Consider the following 26,328-nt stretch of genomic DNA (forward strand, 5'->3'; position numbering starts at 1 on the left):
GATATGAGAACCACCTGTAGAATTCAACTCCCCCATCTTCAATGTGGGTCCTGAAAATTAAATCCATAATATCAGATTTGCCAGGTAATTGCTCATATCCTCTGAACAACCTTGCTGTCCCCAAGTAGAGGTATTTTAATTCTTGGTTTGACATTTAATCAGCTTTGTTCTAACAAGAAATAAGGGATGGCTTTTTTATATTAAATTTTTTATTAATTACATTTTATTAATTTTGTATCCCCCCTGTAGCTCCCGTCCCCCTCCCCTCCCAATCCTCTCCTTCCTCACTCTTCCCACTCTTGCCCCTCCCCCAGTCCACTGATAAGGGAAATCCTCCTCTCCTTCCCTCTGACCCTAGTCTATCAGGTCTCATCAGGCATGACTGCATTGTCTTCCTCTGTGGCCTGGTAAGGCTGCACCACCCTCAGGGGGGAGGTGATCAAAGAGCAGGCCAATCAATTCCTGTCAGAGACAGTCCTGTCTCCATTACTATGGAACCCATTTGGACACTGAACTGCCATGGATGACTGCTGTGCAGGGGAGGGAGAAAACAGGCAACAGGACAGGAGCCTACAATAGAAGGCCTCTGAAAGGCTCTACCCTGCAGGGTATTAAGGCAGATGCTATAACTCATAGGCCAAACTTTAGGCAGAATGCAGGGAATCTTATAAAAGAAGTGGAAAATAGTAATACCTGGAGAGGACAGGGGCTCCACAGGGGTGTTTTCTGAGACTGATGCTCCAGTCAAAGGCCACTCGAGGGATGGCTTTTTACATCTGAGGAATTTATAAATTTTGAAACTGCCTTGCTGTGAGAACTTAGGGACTCATGCACACAATAAAGAAAGCAAAACAACCCACAAATTCCTGATTATTTGGGTACATTAGAATACTCATATTACATAGGTAAATGATCCCTAAAGTTTAGATTAGCCAGTACAGGAAGTAAAACAAGGACTAGATGAGATAAACTTGGCCGTGGAAGAAACTAAAGAAACTTGGTGATCAGAGATAATAGTGGTTAAGCCATAGCACACATGAAGTCCACCAAATTATAACAAAGATATAATAGATATGGTGCAAATATAGTTACTACAGGACAATCAAGGAAGGGTAAGATGATAAAAAACTTAGAGGAGAGAGATAATCGATTGAATGTTAAGAAATGGATTTAAAAGAAATGAAAACTCTTATGAGAGATCAAAGTGGGTAGCTTTGACCCACTAGAGTTAAATTAGTATTTTAATTTTGCATGATTATTGGTAAATATTCACTCTTCCTTACTCTCTGCCTAGATTGTAAATTTTATCAATAAACTTTTTTGTGATTATATTTCTAAGTAAATATGTTTTTGCTAAATTTATTTCTGATATATTTTTATGACTTTGGTTTAAGTAATGTTTTTGAGGCCCAGAGGAAGCTACACAAACCACTCAGACACCGTATAGATGGTTTACTGAACCACACACCCAAAGACTGATCATGATCAGGGAGACAGAGTAGACTTAGGAGCCAAACTGTGACACTGACTGTTTTTCAGAGTTTGCTTATAAAACTGAACATCATAATTAGCTCATAAGGGGGGTTGGGTAGGAAACGAATGCTGGAACAGGGTAAAGCTCTCACTCAAGTTATTCTTGCCATCTAGACAGGCAGTTCTAGCTAATCTTGAAAGCATACCTGACAGGTGGTCCAGCTGTGCTTATGGTTGGGAAATTTTTAGGAACAAAAAGACCATAGAGTTTCTCACTGAACATAAACATAGGCTCCTGTCTGCAAACATAGCCTATAGGAGAGGCTTCTGAGAGGCTTCATCTAGAGATAATGGAAACAGATGCAGACACCCATAATCATACAATAGGCCGAGCTGGGGGAATCTTGTGGAGCAGTGGGAAAAAGCATAGAGGGAACTGGATGTGTCAAGGACACTACAAGAAAACCTACAGAGGAAACTAACCTGGGTCCACAGGAGCTCAAAGAGACTGAACCAACATCCAAAGGTATCATTGATAATAACTGGGGAGGACTTGCTTCCATGAGGTGAGTCCCAAGTTGGGCTATTCAATGGTTTGTCATTCGCTCCGTTTCTCCATCATTATCTCTACATTTCTTGGAGGAAATGTAGGTCAATCATTTTATAGGTGAGTTGGTGTCTCCCTCCCTACCTCTCTACAGGAAGTGATGACTTCAGACTCCTTAACCCCTGCTGTTAGGAGTCTCAGCTCCTAGGAGAGCCCAAGAGAGGATGCTTGAATCTCACTCAGGAGAAGAATTAAAATTAGACATCTGAAGTACACTGAGGGAGGAAACTGGGTGGGAGAGGGTATGGAGAGGGTAAAGGGGTTAAGGATCAGGTGTGTGGGGACAGCTAGTGTGGGAGGGTGGGGGAAGGACTGGGAGAAATAATGGAAATCTGTGGGTGGGGGTGCACCTTTGAGACAGTGAAGCTCCTGGTAGTCTATGGAGGTGACCATAGCTGAGAATTGAGTTCTTCTAATTCATTTATAAATGTAACTATATATATATACATTTATATATATGTATATACATTATATATATATATATATATACATTTATACATGAATATAAATATAATTCATTATACCTGAATTAGCAATATATATGCATATTGTATACAGGGATAGCAAGGGAAGAAACTTTTTCATATTCTAAATATCATGGTAATGTTTATTAGCCAAACTTGAATAGGGAAGACCTGCCTGCCCAACATAAATCATGGAGCCCATACAAATGACAACCATTTATTACCACCAAATTAACTAATTTATTCTCCTTTGGCGTTTGAAATCTGTTGATAAAGATATATTGTAAACAGTATTGTTCTCAGCCAAAAGTTTTCCAGCTGGATCATATCATGCTTTAGTGTATTGTGATATACTCTATAGAGATTACTCTATAGCCTCACACGCATTTTGGTTATTTTTACTGATGCATACGTGCTGCAGTAATAATTTAAGTATACTCCAGTTAGGCTAATACTACAGCACCAGCCCCACAGTTTTTTGTTGTTTTTGTTGTTGTTTTATTTTGTTTTGTTTTAGTTGTATCGCAGCATGCTGTGCAGTGCCGTACTGAGACTTACTATACAGAGGACCACTCTGCAGCACAAGGTATTTCAGAGTTGGTTTAGCTAGCCCAGAACATGTTTCCTTACATTGAGGAAGGAGCAGGGCAATAATATCACGCCACCTTACAGCATGAGTCTCATGGTGATTGGTTTTAGCTGACTCATTGGTTTCTGACTCATTGGTTTAACACAGAAGGAATATTCTGAATTTTTTTTTTAATTATTTAAAAGTACTCCACTTTGGCAGCTAGTTTTTAAGAAATTGTTTTTCACATTCCAAGAAACATTCAGGGCTATCCATAAAGCTTTTAAAAATAATTTTAATAGAAATTCAATTTGTTCCATTCTATTCATTATATTTTATTTTTGATAGTACTCATTTCTGAGCAAACAACAGCCTGTCAACATCTCTAGAGAAAATCCATATGAATAAAGGAGAAGCAAGATCCACTGCTGTTGCAACAGTCAGTGAAAACTGGAAACTTTGCACTAATTATTCAGTTACACATATTCCACACAGCTAATGTGTAAGTATGATGTAATCAACTATCGTGTTACATATAGTTCACTAGTTGCAGATCTTAATATCACATTGTGAAACATAATTTCAGTGCTCATTTACACAAAACAGTGTTGAAAAATAAATCATTTATTGTTAACAGTTCCCAATGGCAGCAAACATTTGATAATACTCCCAATGAAAGTTTACTCTATGACTAACTTAAAATCTTTGATTTAAAGAAATAATTTTGAGAATTATCAATATACTTATAAAGCAGTATTTTATGTGAATTAAATAATATTTTGATTAACTGTTTTTAAAAAGATAAGCTGTGGTATTTTATTTTTATGTGAACACTTAAGGATTTTATTAAATGTTTTAAGCATATAATAGAGTATTATATATTATGTATTACTAATTATAGGTATTTTGTTGTACAATTGAATTATAAAGCTTGTCCATATTCCACAATATATACTCTATGCTTATGAAACATCTCCTAATTTCTTCCAACCCACTGGCCGCCAACATTCCACCCTCTAACGTATGAATATAGGCTATCTCACATCAGTGATCTTATATGAGATTTGTAATGAAGAAGTTCACTTAGATCATATAACAAGTTTTTTTTTTTTTTTTTCTCAAGGTGAAGTAATAAATTTACTTTAAGGCTCAATAATATTTCACTTTATGGAGTCCCTACCCTCTTCAGGTTTTTCTATCTCCTTCTTCTTCCATAAGGTTTCTGGCAGTCTGCCCAAAGTTTGGCTATGATTCTCAGAATCTGCTTCAATTCCATGCTGCGTTGTATTTGGAGACTCTCTGTGGAAGGCTATTGTCCTATTCCCTGTCTTTTCTTTCTTTCGATATCTATCCTGTTTGCCCTTCTGAATGAGGGTTAAGCATCTTCCCTAAGGTCCTCCTTGTTTTTTAGGTTCTTTAGGACTATAGATTTTGAAATCTTTATCCTAGATTATATGACTAATATCCACTTATTAGTGAGTATATACCATATGTGTCTTTCTGGATTAACTCACTCAGATGATCTTTTCTACTTCCCACCATTTGCCTACAAATTTTATGATTTCCTTTTTTTTTTTAATTGCTGAATAGTTTTCCATTGTGTAAAAGTGCCACACTTTCTATATCCATTCCTTCTTTGAGGGACATCACTGTTGTATCCAGATTCAAAATCCTGGGCCCGAGGGAGCCTGCAGAGACTGATACTCCAACCAATGACCATATATGGAGAAGACCTAGACACCCTCCTCAGAAGACACACTCATAGGCTGCTCAGTTTCCAAGTGGGTTCCCTAGTATGGAGGTCAGGGACTGTCTCTGACATAAACGCAGTGACTGGCTCTTTGATTACCTCTCCCTGGGGGTTGCTGTCTTGCCAAGCCACAGAGGAAGATGATGCAGCCAGCCTTGATGAGACCTGATAGGCTAGGGTCAGATAAAAGGAGAGGAGGTCCTCCCCTATGAGGGGACTAGGGAAAGGGCATATGGGGAGAAGAGAGAGGGTGGGTGGGACTAGGTGGTGATGAGGAAAAGGGCTACAGCAGGGATACAAATTAAATAAATTGTAGTAATTAATTAAATTTAAAAAATAGGCATTTGATAAAAAATATTTCCTTTTATATTATATGCACAAATTGAATATATACATACAATACATACATATAACATTTATCCATTATTAAAAAATATATGTTTCAATTGCTTGGTTGTTGAATAATGCTGAATTGATCATAAGAGCACAGCTGTTTCTTTGAGCTAAGGATATTGTGTTCTTTGTGTGTAAGTTTTAGACTGTCCCTGCTGAATAATTTTTTAAGAGCCCAAATATTGTTTCAGCCTTAATCTTTTGCATTCCTGCTAATTTCTCTTCATTTTTATTATACCTTTTCATCTAGAAATAGTCTCTGAGTATATGTGGAATGAGATCTGAACATGCATAGTATTTTATTTCTCTGCTAATAACACATAGTTTTGTCTACCTCCTCTCCATTCCTATGTCATCTTTACATAAATGTTTATTTAAGAGTCCTGGCACTCCAGGAGGTAGAGGCAGGCAGCTGTTAGTTCAAGGCCAGCCAGGTTTACAGAGTGATTCCTGGACAGCCAATGCTACACAGAGAAACTCTGTCTCTTAAAACCAAAAATAAGAAAAAGAGAGAAACTAAGACATATAACCTGTTCACAAGAAACATGAAATATAAAGCCTCAAAGTGATTGCAGGGTACAGAGGACTATGACCCTTAGAAAATGGGTTATAGTCATACACTTTCACTGTGAACTTCATAAGATTAACGACACTTCTAAACTAATATTTTTATCCACTGAAAGAACAGAGTACACAAAGGATGTAATACAGACACAAAGTCAATTATCAAAGGGTTATAGATCTAAGGAAGCAAAATTAACCCTCATTAGTCTTTGTTCTGCAAATAAAATTATAGTACAAAAGCCAACTACTGGATCAGAGAGTGTTAAATAAATAACAGTAGGAACAGGAAATAGTCATGTCCATTCAAGAATTCTGGCTTTTATGTGAGTTCATCATTAACAATGTCAGTCACACTGTCATAAGATCTGCTCCACAAGGAGAGCAACAGAACCAAGAAATCTGGTTTATTTTCTCAGACTGATACTCCAACCAAGGAACATGCATGGAGATAACCTGGAACCCCTGCTCAGATGTAGTCCATGGCAGCTCAGGTTTCTTAGTAAGAAGAACAGGGACTGTCTCTGACCTGAACTCAGTGTCTGGCTCTTTGACCCCTCCTCCCCCCTCAATGATGAGGGGAACATCCTTGCCAGGCCACAGAGGAAGACAATGCAGCCAGTCCTGATGAGATCTGATAAGGTAGGGTCGGATGGAAGGGGAAGAGGACCTCTCCTATCAGTGGACTTTTAGAGTGGTATGGGAGGAGATGAGGTGGGACTGGGAGGGGATGAAAGAGGGGCCTATAGCTGGGATACAAAGTGAATAAACTGTGATTAATATAAAAATTAAAAATTAAGTTTCTTTTACAAATGTGGGTGCCCTTGCATTTGGGGCATAGTTGTTCAGGATAGTGATATCTTCATATAATATAGGATAAACCTACTAAAATCTGTACACCTAAAGAAACTAATCAAGAGGGAGGACTCTTGCTAAAACGCTCAATTCCTATCCAGAAAGGCAAAGAGAGGATAGATATCAGAAGGAGAAAAGAGGGAACAAGTCAGGAGCCTGACACAGAGGATCTCTGAAAGGCTCTGCCCTGCAGACTATCAATGCAGATGCTGAGACTTATGGGTAACCTTTGGGCAGAGTGCAGGGAATCTTATGAAAGAAATGGGAAACAGTAAGATCTGGAGAGGACAGGAACTTCACAAGGAGAGCAACAGAACCAAAAAAAAAAAATCTGAGTACAGGGGTCTTTCTTGAGACTGATACTCCAACCAAGGATCATGAAGGGAGAGAACCTAAGACCCCTGCACAGATGTAGCCCATGGCAATTCAGTATCCAAGTGGGTTCCATTGTAATAGGAACAGGGACTGTCTCTGACATGAACTGATTGGCCTGCTCTTTAATTACCTCCCCCTGAGGGGGAAGCAGCATTTCCAGGCCATAGAAGACAATGCAGCCACTCCTGATGAGACCTAATAGACTAGGATCAGAAGGAAGGAAAAGAACACCTCCCCTATCAGTGGACTTGGGGAGGGACATGCATGCAGAGGGTGGAGGAAGGGAGGGATTGGGACCACAGGGGGAATACAAAGTGAATAAAATCTAATTAATAAAGAATAAAAAAATAAAAATTAAAAAAAAAGATTGGCAAGAAGAAAAAAGGCATCTGGGGAAAATGCTGTTCTGATTCGAGTGTGACGTCTTACAGCTAGTGGAGGAATGGCACCCTAGTAGTGTCTGGTGTGCATTATTATGTTATATTCAGATCTGAGTTTAGTTTCTGTTTGATAATTTTGTGTCAGACAACACTTCATTACTTATTGGAGGGGAACTAAAATATAGCCCACACTTTAGTCACATTAAGATATAGTAGAGAGTCACAAATAGTGATTTAAAGAAGAAATGTGGAAAATTGTGAAGGTACAAGAAAAAATGCAAGAGTCTAGAAACTCAAGTAATCTGATTAAAAATTTTTAGTTACAGGCTTCATTGGAAAACATTAGATTTGTTTTTATTTATAAGAAAAGTATATTAAGAAACTTCGTAAGACAACAGATTAGAAGCCACATCCATGTAACTGGGTAATATATTAGCAAAAGAAAAAAGCAGAACGGGTAGGCAGATATTTTTTTTTCCAAAAGGAAACCATTAGGCTGCTGCCTAGCAGTAGCATGCTTTCATGCCTCATTGAAAGACACACTAGAGCTGTGGAGAAAAATTTTGTCTTAGGTTCCTTCCCTTCTTATTGACAGATTTTAACTATCCCCATGTCAGAAATGTGAGACAGAATTAAAAGACAATGACTTCTTTTACTGGTCATTTACTGATCCTTATGTTCTCTAAATGTACTATTTGCTTCTCTTCTTGTTAGCTTCTTTAATATTTGGATAACATGTAATTTTTAATTTGGCCTGATATCAGCGAGTGGAGGAAAAATGTCACCTGTGAGCAGGAGGCCAGCTGGTGGGTAAAATTTGAGCCTCTTTTCTGGCTTCATCAAACAAGCCTGTCACCAGTCGGGAAAAGAAAAGCAAAACTGTTCTTGTGAAGTAATGAGAAGAGTTAGACATAGGATAAGAAAAACAAGAACAAACAAACAAACAAACAAAAAAACGAATTCCTTTGACAAAGAAAGGACTACTCAGTGTTCTTGAATGATGACAAGAGTTATACATAGGTCATAAAATTAATCTGCCATTAAGCATCATGTTCTTGGACAAAACTCCAACAAATGGATATCAATCTGTCATGTTAACTGAAAAGAGAGTATTTTCCTTACTTGTTAGTAATTATCTGCAAAGACTAATTCATTATTTTATTCGTACATAAAAGAAAATACAAACATTTTGAAATTAAAATAAACTCTTTAAATAACTATATCCTGAGACAAAACAAATCTTCACAAATTAAAAAATTTTAAAATAACTCCTCATATTCAATGTTATTACAGTGTAATAACATAAAAATTTCTCAGCATACAAATCTTTAACAAATACATGAGCTCAAGAAGTTCAAAAAGTTATTGTGATTCTGAATGAGATTTAAGCATTTTCTCTAGGGTCCTCCTTAGTGTTTAGCTTCCTTAGGTCTGTAGACGGCTGTCCTATATTATATGGTTAATAGCTACTTATAAGTGAGTGTATACCATGCCTCTCTTTCTGTTTCTAGGTTACCTCACTAAGAATTATCTCTTCTAGTTCCATCCATTTGCATTCAAATTTCATGATTTCCTTGTTTTTTATAGCTGAGTAGTATTCCATTGTGTAGATGTAGCACAATTTTTATATCCATTCCTCTGTAGGGGACATCTAGGTTGTTTCCAGATTCTGACTACTACAAATAAAGCTGCTATGAGCATGGTAGAACAAATGTCCTTATTGTATCATGGGGCATATTTTGGGTATATGCCTAAGAGTGGTATAGTTGGATCTTGAGGTAGTGCTAGTCCCAATTTTCTAAGGAAGCATCAGATTGATTTCCAAAGTGGTTGTACAAATTTGCAATCCCACTAGCAATGGAGGAGAGTTCCCATTTTTCCACATCCTCCCCAGCAAGAATGACAAACAGCATAGACACCAGAATTTGTATAAGAGAGGAAACAAGATGGGAGTCTACTACAGAGGGTCCTTTGAAAGGATTCACCTGGCAGGGGATCAAAGCAGATGCTGAGACTCAGGGCCAAACTTGAGCAGAGCCCAGGGAGACTAAAAGAGGCAAAGAGGGGTAGGATTAGAGGGATATGGAGGGGACAGGAGCCTCACAAGGAGACCACCAAAATTAAAAGATCTGAGCCCATGAGGTCCTGCAGAGACTGATGCTCCAACTGAGGACCACACAGGAGAGGACCTAGACCCCCTGCCAAAATGTGGCAAATTGGTAGTTCTGTCTCCATGTGGGTATCTGAGGGAGGGGATCAGAGGCTACTTTTGTCATAAACTCAGTTGTCTGCTCTCTGATCATTGGACACTGATTATGCAGCCTTGCCAGGTTACAGAGGAAGAGGATCCAAGCAGTTCTGATGAGATTTAAGAAGCTATGTGCAGACAGCAATAGTGGAGGACCCTCCCTTTCAGTGGACTACGGAAAGGGATGAGGAGAAGAGGGAGGGAGAGTGGGATTAGGGGAGTTGAGGGAGGGGACTTCAATTTATTTTTTCAATTTATTCAATATATTGAATAAATTGTGAAGAAAAAAATTATTCATTATATTGAATAAATTGTGAAGAAAAAAATTAAAAAGAACTTACAGTGGAATGTTGAATGGGTTAAAAAAGAAATCACAAATATATATACTAGAACTAAATGAAAAAGGACAATACAGCAAACATCTGGGAAACATTGCAATTTGTTTTACAAGGGAAATTTAAATCTGGAAATTTAAATTTCCAGGCATGATATGAAAACTAAGGTATATGTATAGAGAAATCTAAAGTCAAAATGTCCGTTTGAAGATGGCATCATACAACACATTAAAGATCCCAAAATTTCTACTAGGAAACTTCTAGAAATTATAAACAAATTCATCCTTATTGCAGAAACCAAAATTACCTGCACAAACTAATAGGCTTTCTATACACTAGTGACAAATATATAGAAGAGGAAATCATGGACATGATCCCATTCATAATAGCCTCAAAAACAATAAAGCACCTAGGAATAAAACGAACCAAGACCATGAAGAGCATCTACAACAAAGTCTTTCAACTTGTCAAGAAAACAATAGAAAAGACACAAAAAAATGTTAATAGATCCCATGCTCATGGATTGGAAATTTTAATATTTCAAAACTAACCATATTCTCAAAAGGTATTTATAGATTCCATGCAATCCTAAACATAATCCCCATCTCATTTTCACAGAAGTGGTAGATTCTAAAATTGTTACTGATTTACAAAAATCAAGGATAGCCAAAACAATTCTAAAAATAATAAAAAAAATACTGGGAAGATTATTATTCCAGATCTTAACAGATATTACAGAGACAGTAATAAAACAATGTGTACAGGGACAAAAACCGACATTTAGACCAATGGAGCAAAATCAAAGACACAATCATGCGTACATATAACTCCAACCACTTAATAATTGACAAAGATGCTGAAAATAAGCTAGAAAAAGAAAGCACCTTCATCAAATAATGCTGAGAAAAAGGGATGACCATATGAATAAGAATTTTCTAGGATAGTCTCAATCTTTATTTTAAAATTTGCAATTCAAAGTTAAATTATATATATATATTTTACCTAATATGGTTTTAATATCTAAAATATATAAGCAGCTTTATTAAATAATGTGAGGGCTGAGATAGTTTTCATAAGAACACATAAGCACAAAAATATTTACAAATGTTCAACATTACTAACCATCAGGAAATACAAATTCAAAACACAATGAGATGTCATCTCACTCCACTAAGAATAGCTACCATCAAAAACATAAAAATTATCAGTTAATGCCAAGAATGTGAAAAGATGGAGTCCATACATTGTTGGTAAACTAGCAAATCTATTACAAAAAGCATTGTGGAGTTCCCTCAAACATAAAAATATGATACAGCAAACTTACTACTAGGTGTAGACTGAAAGGGAATGAAATTGGTTTTCTGAAGAGACAGTTTCAGCATTATTACAGCATTGTTTATAACCGTTGCAATAAAGTCGATGTAAGTTTTTATCAAAGGGTGAATATATATGGAAAATGCACTGTATTTTTCAATGGAATGTTACTAATCCATAAAAATGAAATCTTGTCATTTGTGTACCATGTACACTTCTTGGGGTTATAATGTGAAATGGAATAAATGAGGTAGAAAAAGCTTACACTGCATGGTCTCAAGCATATTGACCATCTGAAGAAGCTGACTTCATAAAAAGCAGGGGGATGGAAAAAGTGGTTAACAGAGTCTCTAGAAAGGGAAGCTGTCTAAAGATATATATAGAGAGAACAACCAACAAGTGCAAAGTTACAGTTGTTAACTAACATGCCAAAGGCAGAGTACGCATATATTATAAAAAATATAAAGGAGAAAGAGGGGATTTTGAATTCTGTCAGAGCAAATACCTATGATGATGGATGTGCTAAATAACCTAATATGATCAGAAGCCAGTGTATCATGAAGCATGTATTAAAACAAAGTGATCTATAGAAGAAACATATACAATTTTATTTATCAAGTTAAACATAAGACATTTTATATGGGGATGTTTAAAGTAACACTAAGTCTAGGAACACAAAGGAGGATGGGAAGGGCAGAGGCATGGGTCCAAGAGGAGTTGGGTGAGTATGATCAAAGTACCTTGTAAAAATTTTGAACTAATAAAACAAAAAAGAAAAGGAATAAATAATTGATTGTGACTTAGTATGGTGAAGTTATTAACTGAATGTGAATACATGTTATTTAAACTTTGGGGGCTACATATTATTCAGGTGGATGGTCACCAATTTAAAAATGTTGAAAATATACAATTCATATAAACACTTAGAATAGTATAAATTGTCTATTATAATGACTGATACTCTTATTATTACTTTATAAGAACATATTCGTTTAGGCAAACCTAGACTACTTTTATGATATGCAAAATTATAAAGATACAAATATGGGATTTCTCATTAATATATAAACTTGTTATTATGAACAGAAATCTTTAGCTAGACTTTTCATCAAATAATGCTGAGAAAAAGGGATGACCATATGAATAAGAATTTTCTAGGATAATCTCAATCTTTATTTTAAAATTTGCAATTCAAAGTTAAATTATATTTTTTTCAAAAATTCTGTATAACAGAGTTTTGAAAAAAAAAAGAGTTTTGACCACTTTACTACAAACCTAAAAATATTCTATCACAGAATTCACATATCAGATAGTCTGCATATCAGATATTTATATTATAAGTAATAACAATAGCAAAAGTACAGTTATGAAGTAACAATGAAAGCGATTTTAAGGTTTAGATCAACACAGTACCTATGGTAAAGGGTTGCAACTTTTGGAAGGTTAAAAAACACCTGATCCAGTATAATGAAAACTGCCCATCATGGAGGAAGATTCCTGCTCAGTATCAACTTGTTTCATTCTTGGTATCTGTTACCAATGTGTGTGGTATCTTTAGTGATAGAGTTTTACCATAATGTATTGGCAGGGAATCAACAGAAATACCAATCACTTGGATTGTTTTGAGGGACCCTGAAACACATCTAACAACTTGAGGAAGAGATATCACATACCAGACATTATTTTTAATAAATTACTTTATTATTTATTGCAATTTATTTACTTTTTATCTCAGCTGTAGCCCCCTCTTCTTCTCCCAGTCCCACCCTCTCTCCTTCTCCCCTCTATCCTGTTCTCTTAGTCCACTGAAGGGGGAGTTCTCCTCCTCTGTCATCAGCCCATAGATTATCAAGTCTCATCAGAACTGTCTGGATCCATTTCCTCTGTGGCCTGGCAAGGCTGCATCTCCAGGGACAAGTGATCACAGAACAGACAACTGAGTTCATAACAGAGGTAGCCCCTGCTCCCTTTACTGAGGAACCCACATGTAGATTGATAATTAGCTTCCCTAATAATGCTGAGAGAGGCATTTATGTATGAATATAATAGCAGAATGTCTTTAGGAGTCATTTTACTGCCATCTTCTTGTATCAGAACAATAATATTTAGCTTTCCATTAAGTCCCTAACCCATCAGCTCTCTTTTTCTTGGCTACCCAAATGGGATTGGGCATGAATTTTATCCTAAAGAACAAAACTGAAGATACCAGAAGATGGAAGGGCCTCCTGTGCTCCTGGAAAATGTATCATTCTAGCAAAAGCAATTTCAATGCGATTTCAACAAAAATTACAACTCCATTCTTCACAAACATTGGAGAAAACAAATTTAAAATTACATGAAAGAAAGTACACAAGAACTCAAAAATATAATAACACTACAGAACATACCACAATACCTGAGTTTAAGTTACTAGGAGTAAAAATACCATTTTATCACAAACACACACACAGACACACACACAAACATTAAAAAAAAAAAAGCAGATGCATTGCTTTGATCAATGAAATAAAATCAGGGATCCAGATGTAAGTTCACACACTGCGGCTCCATGATTTTGACAAAGGTGCCTATAGCATATATTGGAGAAAAAAGACATGTTATATTTGGTCATTAATATTTACTATTGATATTTAAGTAAAGCTGTGGTTAATCCTAAACAGCTGTTGAACCAAACCACCACACAGAGACTAGGATTCACTTTGTTAACTTAGAACACAATGCTGGACAATATTTACTCCATCCTAAACCTCCAAGCTCTCATAGTTTCCTACCATTCAGATTTTACCCATTACACTTGCTTTTAGTGATACCTTAGGTCTGGTTCATTTCTCCACATCATTCCAAGACCTCTCCTCCTGCCTCTGCTTTCCCAGCTTCTCCCCTCTCCCAGCTCCTCTGCCTCCCACTCCCTCCTATCCTCTGGCTCCTTTCCTCCTCTCTCCCTCCTACTCCTTCCTCTCCATTGCTCAACATTGTGTCTGGTTGTTTTATTTTGGCATGTTTACACAAAGTTGAGACAGGTGATGTTTAGAAAAAGTATCACAATGCAATGTCCTCATTGAAACCAGAGAGTGGGGAAGAGAAATTAGCATTTGAATGAACAAGGGTAAGGTGTATACATTCCAAAAGGACATTATACCAACAAAGGCAGCATCTTTAACCTATAGTGTTGGGGAAAATGAGTGTCTATGTGTAAAGGATTGAAGCATCCTTATAAGCATACTTATCTCTCACCCTGTACACAAACCAATTTCAGGTAAATCAAAGATCAATCATAAACCCGAAACTCTGAAACTTCTAAGCTAGAGTAGAGTGTTCCTTTCAGAATACAGGCAGGATTAAGGACTTTCTGGTTAGGACTTTGATCAATCAGGAAATAAGACCAAAAATTAAAAAAAAGGAAAAAATTCCTGAAGCTAAGAATCTCTTATTTCCAAAACAATTTTTAATAAACTGAAGTATCAGCTCATACATTAGGAAAAATATTTACTAGCTATATATTTGACAGAGAATTAGTACCGAGAAAGTATAAGAAACTAAAAAACAAACAAAAAATCCACAAAAACTACCCAGCTTACAGCTTGGATGCAAAGAAAATAAAATGTAATTAATGTAAAAAAATAAAAATTTAATAAAAAAAAGAAAAGAAAAAGTAGTGGGTTATTAAGCTAAACAGATTACTGAGAGAAGAAAATACAAATGGTTGCAAAATGTTTTTTATTGCTACATTTGTTGTCATTTATTATTATTGTTGCTGTTAGTATTATTATTACTATTATTTACAATTTATTCACTTTGTATCCCAGCTGTAGCCTTCTTCCTCCTGTTTCCCCAGTCCTACCCTTCCCTCCCCATGTCCCTCTTCTAGTCCACTGATAGGGGAGGTCCTCCTTCCCTACTATTTGACCCTAACCTATCAGGTCTCATCAGGACTGTCTGGATCCTCTTTCTCTGTGGCCTATTAAGGCCACCTCCTCAGGAGGAAGTGATCAAAGAGCAGGTAACCCAGTTAATGCCAGTGCCTGCCCCTCCTACCATTACTAGGGAACCCACATGGAGACTCAACTGCCCATGGGCTATATCTGAGCAGGTCTAGGTCCTCTCCATGCATGGTCCTTGGTTGATTGATCAGTTTCTACCTCCCAAAAGTTGCAACCCTTTACTATAGGTCCTCTTACTGTGTTGATCCCAACCGTAAAATCACTTTCATTGCTACTTCATAACTTTATTTTTGCTATTGTTATTATTTATACTATAAATATCTGATATGCAGACTATCTGATATGTGAATTCTGTGATAGAATGTTTTTAGGTTTGTAGTAAAGTGGTCAAAACTCTTTTATACAGAAATTGTGAAAAAATATAATTTAATTTTGAACTGCAATTGCAAATTTTAAAATAAAGATTGAGACTATCATAGAAAATTCTTGGTAGAAACTATCCTAGAAAATCTTGGCCCAGATTTTTTTGTCTCCGTTGTTCACCTTGTGGAGCTCCTGTTCCCTCCAGGTCTTTTTATCTTCTTCTTTCATAAGATTTCCTGAACTCTGCCCAGAATTTGGCTATAAATCTCAGCATCTGCTTCAGTCTACCTTCGTGGGTAGACTTTTGGAGACTCTTAGGACTCTGAAGGCTCCTGTCCCATTCCCTGTCTCCTCCTACTTCCTTATGAATGAGGATTGAACATCTTCCTCGGGTCCTCCTTGTTGTTTAGCTTCTTTAGGTCTATAGATTTTAGTGTGTTTATCCTATATTATATGGCTAGTATCTACTCATAAGTGAGTATATACAATGTGTGTCTTTCTGCTTCTGGGATACCTCACTCAGGATGATCTTTTCTAGTTCCCACAATTTGCCTGCAAATTTCATGATTTCCTTGTTTTTAATGGCAAAGTAGTATTTCATTGTGTAAATGTACCACAATTTCTGTATCCGTTCTTTGGTTAAAGGGCAGCAAGATTGTTTCCAAATTTGGGCTTTTATGAATAAAGCTACTATGAACATGGCTGAGCAACTGTCCTTGTTGTATGGTGGAGCATCTTTCAGATATATGCCCAAGAGCGGCATAGCTGGATTTTGAGGTAATACTATTCTTAGATTCTGAAAAAGTGCCAGGTTGATTTCCAAAGAGGTTGTACAAGTCCACATTCCCACCAGAATCATTTCTGGTAGAAATGTAAAGTTGGTTCCCCTTTCTCCACATCCTGTCCAGCATGTGTTGTCCTTTGAGTTATTCATCTTAGCCATTCTAATGGGTGGAAAGTAGACTCTCAGGGTAGTTTTCATTTGCCTTTCCCTGATGACTAAGGACGATGAATATTTCTGATATTCCTATGTTGAGAATTCTCTGTTAAGCTCTGTACCCCATTTTTAAAAATTGCATTACATGTTCTGTTGGTTTTTAACTCCTTGGCTTTTTTATATATTTGGGATATTAGCCCTCAGATCTTCACCAACCTTACAAAATATTTTTAAATGCTCATCATACTAAGCTGTCAAAGAAATGAAAATTATTGTCATATGTGTTTAATATATCTATTACAGAATGAATTTTTTAACCAAAAGTAACAAGTATTATGCATGTATTTTTGTTTTTTATTTTTAATTATAATAAATTCCAATGTTAGGATGAACATTGCTGCAAATAAAAAATAAAACCTAATCAATTATTACTTCACTAAGTATAAAGTAAGTATAATTTTTTATAAAGTCTTGTAACGGAAAAGTCAAATAGGTAAACAGCCAAGGGAGGCAGCCAGTGAGTGAAGGAAATAAGAGAAACTATCTAACATAGCATGAATTCTGGTTTAAATGTTTTCTCTCTCTTTGTCTCTCTCATTGTCCTCATGTGCTTGAATGCTTAATGCTCAAGTACTCAAAGGGCTGTGTTATTTGGGGAGAATGTAGGAACTGGGAGTCAGTACATGGATGGAAGGGAATGATTACTAGCTTGGAGGGTCTATTTTCTCTGGCCAGTTCTTGTCCTCACTGATTCCTGGTGAGCCTTGAAGGGAGAAGAATTCCACAATAGATGGAATTCCTTACCTTGCGTTTTCTGAAACAGTTAACAAATGAAACTTGTCATCTTTTACATTGCTCTTTTATCATTATAGTGATAAAAAACAACTAACACTACATGGAAAGCACTGCTCTTCTGAAACCAAAAGGCCAAGCTCTGATTTCAACACCACTACTTGTCAACAGTGATGCTATTGGTGAAACAACAAAATGATCTGTGCCTCAACTCTACCTTCTCTACAGCTGGGCAAATAATAAGCCTTCCCTCCTCAGAGTGTGATTCCATTAAGTAACATAGGTAAAATGACTCCCACGTAGAAAATATTCATTGCATTTGTAGGACTAGTTACACTTGCAATACATAAGCCACTGGGGAAAAAAATGGTCTCTTTTATGCATTCTTATGTATTGGGAATTGTCTACTCATTTTTTTTTCACAACAGTTATTTAATTTTTTTTCTGAGTATATGGTAATATTTTGAGGTTAGATGAATATAAAGACTACTGAACTTCTGTAAAATATATAATTTTATTATAATATAAGTCCAAAAGAGTTTGCATGCTTTATGTGTGTGCATTTGCACATGCTGTGGGTGTGTGCATGTGCATGTGTGTGTCTGTGTGTGTTTGTGTGTGTGTGCCTGTGGAGGCTAGAAGAGAATTCTAGGTCCTCTGAAATTGAAGTTGCAGATAGTTGTGAACTGTCTGAAATAGTGTCTGGGAACAGAACCCAGATCCTCTAGAAGAGCAATGAGTGGTCTTCAAACAGAGCTTTCTCTCTAGCCCAAGGCTACTGATCTTTTAAAATCTGAAGAATGACCTGTAGAAAGACTATTTAGGTAATTTCTGTATGCTTACAGGATGAACATATTATCATAATTGAAGGCTTGTGTGAAATCTGACCTTAGTTACTAAAACCTGTCACTAAAATTATCTATGATTATAAAATCTTGCTGGCGGACCCTCCCCTAAAGGCAAGCACAAAATTTGTAAACTAAAAATATGAATTAATATTGAATATTCAAGCATTCAGAGAAATACTTTAAAGTGGAATAAGAGCATGAATATTCAACATAAATTCATATTTGAGTTCACTTTAAATTATTTTTTATATATCCTATCTTGTATATTGTTTAGAGGGATGGAAGCATACATCTAGTTAATGTAATTTTGTGGCTTTTTAAAGCCTATGTATAATAATGGAACACTGATCTAAAGAGAATCATGTTACAACTACTTTGTCCTTGAGCACTGATTGAACTAAATAAGAATTGAAATTCCTATTAAAACTATTTATTGCACTGTGTTTGTTACATTTAATCTTTTAGCATAATTCAGTAGTTAATTATTTTTTAGTAATTTAAACACAGTAATTATTTCAAGTAATGACAGGAGGCAGAGAAAACTGATAAATAGATAAGGAATATTCTAGTGCCTTTCTCCTAAGAGAGTGTCTCACTATCTAAATACACTAACTAAATAATAGAATTTTAAAGGAACTATTAATTTGATTTGAATTTTGCTTTTATCTGGAAAATAGATCAATTGTTCTGATCTAAATTTCAATTTGTTCTCAATACTTCAGTGTGAATGAAAAATCAAAGTTCATTTCTGATGTGTTAGATATAGTCAAAGAATCCGTTAGTGAACAGCATTTGCAAATTCTAGAAGTAATTTTATTTAAACCAGGCCCCACACTCATAAAATATGTATAAATAAATGTTATTCTATTCTCACCAGGGTTCTTTCTTTAGTTTTCTTGTGTCACAGCTTAGGACATTGAGAGTAATGAGGGGAATATGATCACAGAACTAGCAGAATGAAGAAAGCTTGGCATGAGGCCATGGATATGCACGTGTGCGCTACTGTGAGACAGTTTGTGAATATATGCAAAAAGTTTAATATTTCTGATTTACAGCATTTCATTTCACTTCCAAATGAAGTATTACATCAATTTTTTATAAAATTAGTAAGAGAATGAATATTAATTATATAAAGGGACTCTGGGGAAGGACAAACTTCAATTCAGTTTCAATGATCTTTCAGACAAGTACAATTGTTTATTAAAAACATGATAAATCTTCCCAAGTGCTTAAATTATTACTGGAATTATCATAAAGAAATTCATTTTCAGTAAAGAGTTTTAGTGTGTTTAATATCAGAGATCAACTAATCTTGTCATTCATTTATGGTGTTTGTGAAACTGGCTGTATAAGGCCATGATGTTGGTATTATACATTTAAAAAGTTTTACTTTCATGTATCTGATGATTAGAAGCTCACTTTTTAAATTAGTATGATAACAGCATTGTTGTTATTTTATGGATGTGTAAACAATGGTGTGAGAAGTAATAATACTTTGTTATTATTTTTTGTAATTTATTCATTTTGTATTCTGGTTGTAGCCCCCTCCCTCATCTCTTTCCACCCCCACCCCCCATCTCGCCACTATACCACTGATAGGGGAGGTCCTTCTCCTCTACTACCTGATCTTAGCCTATCAGGTCTCATCAGTACTGCCTGAATTCTCTTCCTCTGTGGGCTGGTTAGGTCACCCTGCCAGGGGGGAAGTGATCAAAGAGCAGGTAACTGAGTTCTTGTCAGAGACTGCCCATGTTCCACTTACTAGGGAACACATACAGAGACTGACCTGCCTTTGGGCTACATCTGAGCAGGGATTCTAGGTCCTCTCCATGCATGGCTCTTGGTTGATGCATCAGTCTGTGCAGGCCCCCTGCGCCCAGCTATTTTGACTTTGTTGGTCTCCCTGTGTAGCTCCTGCTCCTCCTGATCTTTCTATCTCCTCTTCTTCCATAGACTCCCTGCACTCTGCCCAAAGTTTGGCTGTGCGTCTCTAAATATTCTTTGATTCACTGCTGGGTGGAATCTTTTAGAGAACACCTGTGGTAGGTTCCAGTCCTATTACCTCTCTTTTTTACTTTACTGCTTCTGGTATCTATCCTGTTTGACCTTCTGGATGAGTATTAAGCATCTTCCCTAGGGTCCTCCTTGTTGTTTAGCTTCTTTAAGTCTGTAGATTTTATTAAGTCTTTATTGCTGGAAACAAGATGAACTTTTTCAGTCTTAGTGTTTAGAAGCACCTGAGTTAGGACTTAAGTGAATCCTGCCTCTCTAAGGACTAGATTTTAGGGATCTTGGTGCTTGACTGCAGCTTACAAACTTCCACAGAGACACAACTAAAGTCCTACTCATCTATGATGTCTATGAAGAATAGCAACAATCAGGATGGAACAATTGCTCTAAGGGTGCAAAAATGGCACACATACCTTGGTGGTAACCAAGAGCTCTCTAATTGGACTTAATCTTAATCTTAATCAACAAGAGGAAAATAAGACATTTTGCTCTAAACCTAGCCCAAAACTCAGGGATAGTTTAGTAATGGAGTTTGTACAACCACCCCAATTAACTCAACCAGCATAATTCCTAACTACATCTTACACATATGTCCTTATACCACAGGTTAGTGTAATACTTACTCTTTTTCAATGAACCTTCTGGGTGCAGTATATGGAAACCACTATGGAAAACCATAACCAATCAAAACGCAGTTAAGAAGATGAGTCCCAACAGACACATGTACAAAACAACCTGGCAGAGAAGCCTCGGAGAATTTTGTAAAAGATGGGGCTGAAAGATTGTAAGATTGAGAGCCACAGAAGATGACAATGCAGCCATTCCAGATGTGATCTAATAGATTAAGATCAGAAGGAAGGAGAAGAGGACCTCCCCTATCAGTAGACTTGGGGAGGGGCATGTGTGAAGAAGGGGGAGGGAAGGTGGGACTGGGAGGGGAGGAGGGAGGACGTTATGGGGAGATACAAAGTGAATAAACTGTAATTAATAAAAATAAATAAATTTAATTATAAAAAAATTTCTCAAAAAAAGGTAAACCTTATTTTTAAAAATGACACCTCATTCAGGCAAATATTTGAATAGTTTCCAAAAGATTCCAAAAAAATCTGCTTCTTTCTAATAAGTTCAATTCGTTCAACTATCATTTACTCTTGTGAAAAATCTTGTAACTTCAAGCAGACATTTTCTTTTGTGTAACTCTTACAAAAATATTATCTGTTCATTCATTATTTCTCCATAGAAATTCCACCAACTAAGAGAAATGCTTAATCAAAATATTAGAAATCTTCATGCTTATAGCAGTCTTGAAATGAAACATGGCATGTATGCATAAGTAATCTGGTGTGAAGCAGGAATTCAGGAGGAACCAAGACAGCTGCATTACTACTGAAATGAAATAATATTGAAGAAGGATGTGGTGTAGTGATGTGAGGCAATATTTTGTCAAAGATAATATTAGGCAATCAAGGAATCCTGTGCCGTGAAGAGTAGAGATGGGTGAATTTTGGTCAGGCTGAGGATTAAAGGAAAGTCATAAAATATTGGTTAGTTTTTGTCAACTTGGCACAACCTAGATTTATCCTAGGAGAAAAAAAAAATCTCCACTGAGATATTGCCTCAATTGGAATTGGCCTGTGGGTATGTCTGTGGGATTTCTTGAAGAATAATTAATGTAGAAGGGCCCACCCCAATGTGATTGCTACCAGCCCTAGATCCTGGGTAGTAAAAGAAAGCGTTCTACCCTGCACAGGTGTAGCCCATGGCAGTTCAGTGTCCAAGAGGGTCACATAGCGATGGGAAGAGGGACTGCCTCTGACATAATCTGATCGGCCTGCTCTTTGATCACCTCCCCCTGAGGGGGAGCAGCTTTACCAGACCACAGAAGATGACAATGCAGCCATTCCTGATGTGACCTGATAGACTAAGATCAGAAGGAAGGAGAGGAGGACCTCCCCCATCAGTGGATGTGGGGAGGAGCATGCATGCAGAAAGGGGAGGTAGGGTGGGAGCGGGAGGGGGAGGAGGGAAGGGCTTATCGGGGAATACAAATTGAATAAAGTGTAATTAATAAAAAAAAAAAAAGAAAGCGTTCTAAGCAAGCCATGGAAAGCAAGCCAGTAAGTAGAATCTTTCCTTCCTGCCTCCAGGTTCCTCCCTTGAGTCCCTAACCTGTTTTGTCCTAGTGATGGTTTGTGACCTAAGAGTTGTAAGATTAACTAAACCTCCCAAATTTGCTTAGTTTATCACAGCAACAGAGAATAAAACTAGGGAACAGTACCTGTTTCCTACTTAAAATTTGGTTCTTATGGTCATGGACACCATTCAGACTGTGCTCAGAACGAGAAGGATAATAAAATAATCTATAAAGATTAACACACACACACACACACAAACCCTACTTAAGCTAGCAGTGGAGTTAGCCACCCCTGGGTGGACCAATACTTTTCCTCTTACTTGAATAATTAATATTTGTGCACTTATGTCTTTTTTTTTTTTTTGAGACAGAGTTTCTCTCTGTACCAGCCCTTGCTGAATTTGTACTTGCTCTGTAGACCAGGCTGGCCTTGAACTCACATTGATCTGCTTTCTTTTGCCTCATGAGGGCTAGGATTAAAGGTGTGCACCACCACTGCCGAGCAAGATGTCTTTAAGATTCATCCAAGTCTTCTTTCTTGTAGAATTTCATTATTTTTAAAATTGACTAATATTGTAGGTAAGCACACATATAATGATAGCATGATGTCTTTACACATTCCTTTGACATTGGATATTTTGATAGTGAAATATATAAGTGTGCAATAGTGATTTTAAGGGGACAGAGGTGAAGGAAAATGGGGAGCTATGAACATAAAATCTTAGTTCAGCAGATGAATAAGCTCTAGCTATTGATTATAGAACGTTTAAACTTTAGTAGATAAGTTAATTATATTTTTTAAACATTTAAAAACGGGACTTAAGACACTCAAAAAAAATTGTGACAATCAAGCTTTATAGTATACAATGGACAGGCTTCAGAAACATTCTGCCAAGTCATTATTGTCATTGAGAAGGTAGGATTGTCTAGGTCTTTTGTATAACTAAGTCATAGATGTTTTAATTTTGTGCTGTCTTCCCACACATAGTATTTTAGATGGAATTGTTATATGTGTTATTCACATGTGTTCAAATAAGTCTAAAAAATCTTGAATTTGATACTAGCACCTGTTTTTTTGGGGAAAAAAAATCCCAGTTTTCAATTCTTATTATACCCAGAAACAATAAACATAGAAGACATTTATGACAGAGAAGCTGCAAAGACCCAGTATTGTTCACAGAAAATTTATTTCTTAAATAAAGAACATGAATAAGAAACAAAATGAAGACATCACCATCATTCTGCTACGTCATGTAGTTAGAAATGCAACTTCATACAAGCTTTTGTCCTCTTCTTATATCAGAGAAGGCTTAGCGTTGATAAAGAACATCTACAAGAGATTTGAAGACACAGAGATATTTAAGGTATATTATTAATAAACTAATGCAATGGATGTTGGAAATACATGTTTTTTGTTTGTTTGTTTGTTTGTTTTTAAATGTAAGCTATATCAGCCAATCAGGCCAAACTCTCCAAAAAGTGATCTATCTCTTTGAATTTGAGCATTTGTATTTCAATACTGGCCAGTGTTGCCAGGAATCCATTTTTATCATGGAGCCTGAAAAGGGCTGGAGAGATGGCTTCATGAATAACAATGCATGCTGGTTTAGCAGAGAACTTGAGTTAGGTTCCCAGAACCCAAGTTGGGCGTGTCATAATCACCTATATTCCCAGCATGAACATATCTAATACCTCTCTCTGACCTCCATAGTTTAGCACAGTTCACATATGCATATTCCTGTACACAACACATCATCAGTAATAAAATAAGTAAAATTCAAATTATAGTAAAAATAATTTTTTTAACTATACACTCCATTTTTTATTTTATTATTATTTTTTTATCAGTTACATTTTATTAACTCTGTATCCCAGCCGTGTCCCGATCTCTCATTCCGTCCCAGCAACTCCCTCCCTCCCTCATCTCCACCGTGCCCCTTTCCAAGTCCACTGATAGGGAGGACCTCCTCCCCATTCATCTGATCCTGTTTTATCAGGTATCTTCAGGACTGGCTGCAAAGCCTTCCTCTGTGGCCTAACAGGATTGCTCCTTCCTTTGGGGGTGGGGGGACCAAAGAGCCAGTCATTGAGTTCCTGTTAGAAATAGTCCTTGTTCCCCTCACTTTGGGAAACCAATTGGTTACTGAGCTACCACAGGCTACATTTGAGTGGAGGTTCTAGGTTATATCCATACATGGTCCTTGGTTGAATGTCAGTCTCAGAAAAGACCCTGTGCCCAGATATATTTGGTCCTTGTGGAGCTCCTATCCTTTCCCCATCAGACTAACTCCCCTTCTTTCTTATGATTCCCTGTACTCTGCCAAAGGTTTGGTCATGAGTCTTTGCTTTGAATACACTGCTAGTTAGAGTCTTTCAGATGCACTCAGTACACTCTATTTTTTAAGAATAAACATATTTTAATGTTGTGGCAATAGTTTACAATGAAACCTACAGGAAAGAGAATATCCAAGATGGCAGTGACCAGCATGCACCATATCAGAGGGGCACAGGATCCGAAACTCCTAAACTGGTGAGTAGAGAGGCAGCTGAAGCCAGAATATAGACACTGAGGCTTCCTGGTAGACAGGGGACAAACCATGAGCTGAGACCAGTTGGATCTAGATCACCCTTGGATGTCTCAGGGGACTGAGAATGGCGAATATTCAACCTCCCTGCCCTTCCCCTTCACCCAAGCCTGGCCACCCTCCTCAGCAGAGGTGGAGCACGTACCTACGGCTCCACGCACAGACCTCCCTGCTCTGGACCTGAGACAGCAGAGGCAGGACTCGTGGGTCTGCAGCAGCAGCAGAGGGTGGCCGTCCTCCCTTACCAGGGCCTCCCAGTGGGTGGCTGTAGCAGCCTCCCAGGTCAGCAGCTGTGGTGGCAGGGTGGCAACTCGCCCTAACAGGAGCCTCTGTGCTCCATGAATGAGACAACAGAAGACGCTCCCGCCAATAAGGGTCTCCTTGCCCACCGGACGAACATTGGACACCACTGAGCTGACGGATCTCCTGCACTCTCATTTGCCTCTGCAGGTCAAAATCTGAGAGAAGAGAACTGAGGCAACCCCTGTACTTTCCTATTAGGCCTACTAGCTAGTGAGTGCACCTTCAAGTGAGTGCATGCGGAACCCCAGAACCAGGGCACCTCTATTCTAGCAGCCAGACATCAGATTCCTCACACCCACAGCCCCACTGTGGGCAACACAGGCATTCTTGGGACAGAGTTCTCAACATTGAAGCCCCTGTTCTGTGGGTCTCCCAGTGGAGTCCAGGCAAACAATTCCCAGACCCAGACAGATCTGAATAACAGGAGGACAGTACAACAGGCCTGTAGGCCACTGAATTATTCAGGGCACCTGCACATTCTCACTGCACCTGTGAACATTGCCAGCACCTGTACCACTGCACTTAAGCCCCACTTTCCAGGCATCTAACATGCTCTAGCACCCTGTCCTTCAAAGCACACTTCCATGCACATGCTTGCACTTTCTCCCCGCACTTGTGCACCTATGTCTGCAACCTTCCTCCCTTAGATTCAGTTGAAACACCAATATCCACTTTCAAACCGGTGGACCTCTCTCATCTTCCTAAAGAATACTCCAGACACCAGAGAAAGAGGGACCCAGTCTGAAGTACAGACTCGGGAACAAACAGCAAAGGTTACATATAAGCAGATAGCTGGAGGTCCAACAAAAATCAGGACATCATGGCTTCATCAGCGACTCCAAAAAACAATGGACATGCAAATTCATTGGAAACACAGGAAAATGATCTCAATTCTAGGCTTATCTCTGATAGGCACATAAAGTGGAAACGAACAAAGCTTTCAAAGAAATAAAGGCAAATATAACCAAACAAATAAAGGCATGGGTAGAGGCACAATTAGTGGCATAGAGAGAGGAAACGACCAACAACAACAAAAAATAGAGGCCATTATGGAAAGACAAGAATCCACATTCAAACAGATGAAGGAAATGG

General features: G+C 37.4%; 1 pseudogene; it reads right to left on the reverse strand.

The window, feature by feature from the left end:
- LOC110562963 (regulator of chromosome condensation-like) overlaps positions 1 to 25,371 on the reverse strand; it is a 46,320-nt pseudogene extending 20,949 nt beyond the window's left edge.
- Between the last annotated feature and the right edge of the window lie 957 nt (positions 25,372 to 26,328).

Source organism: Meriones unguiculatus, chromosome 18, assembly GCF_030254825.1.
Source record: "Meriones unguiculatus strain TT.TT164.6M chromosome 18, Bangor_MerUng_6.1, whole genome shotgun sequence".
Classification (NCBI taxonomy): domain Eukaryota; kingdom Metazoa; phylum Chordata; class Mammalia; order Rodentia; family Muridae; genus Meriones; species Meriones unguiculatus.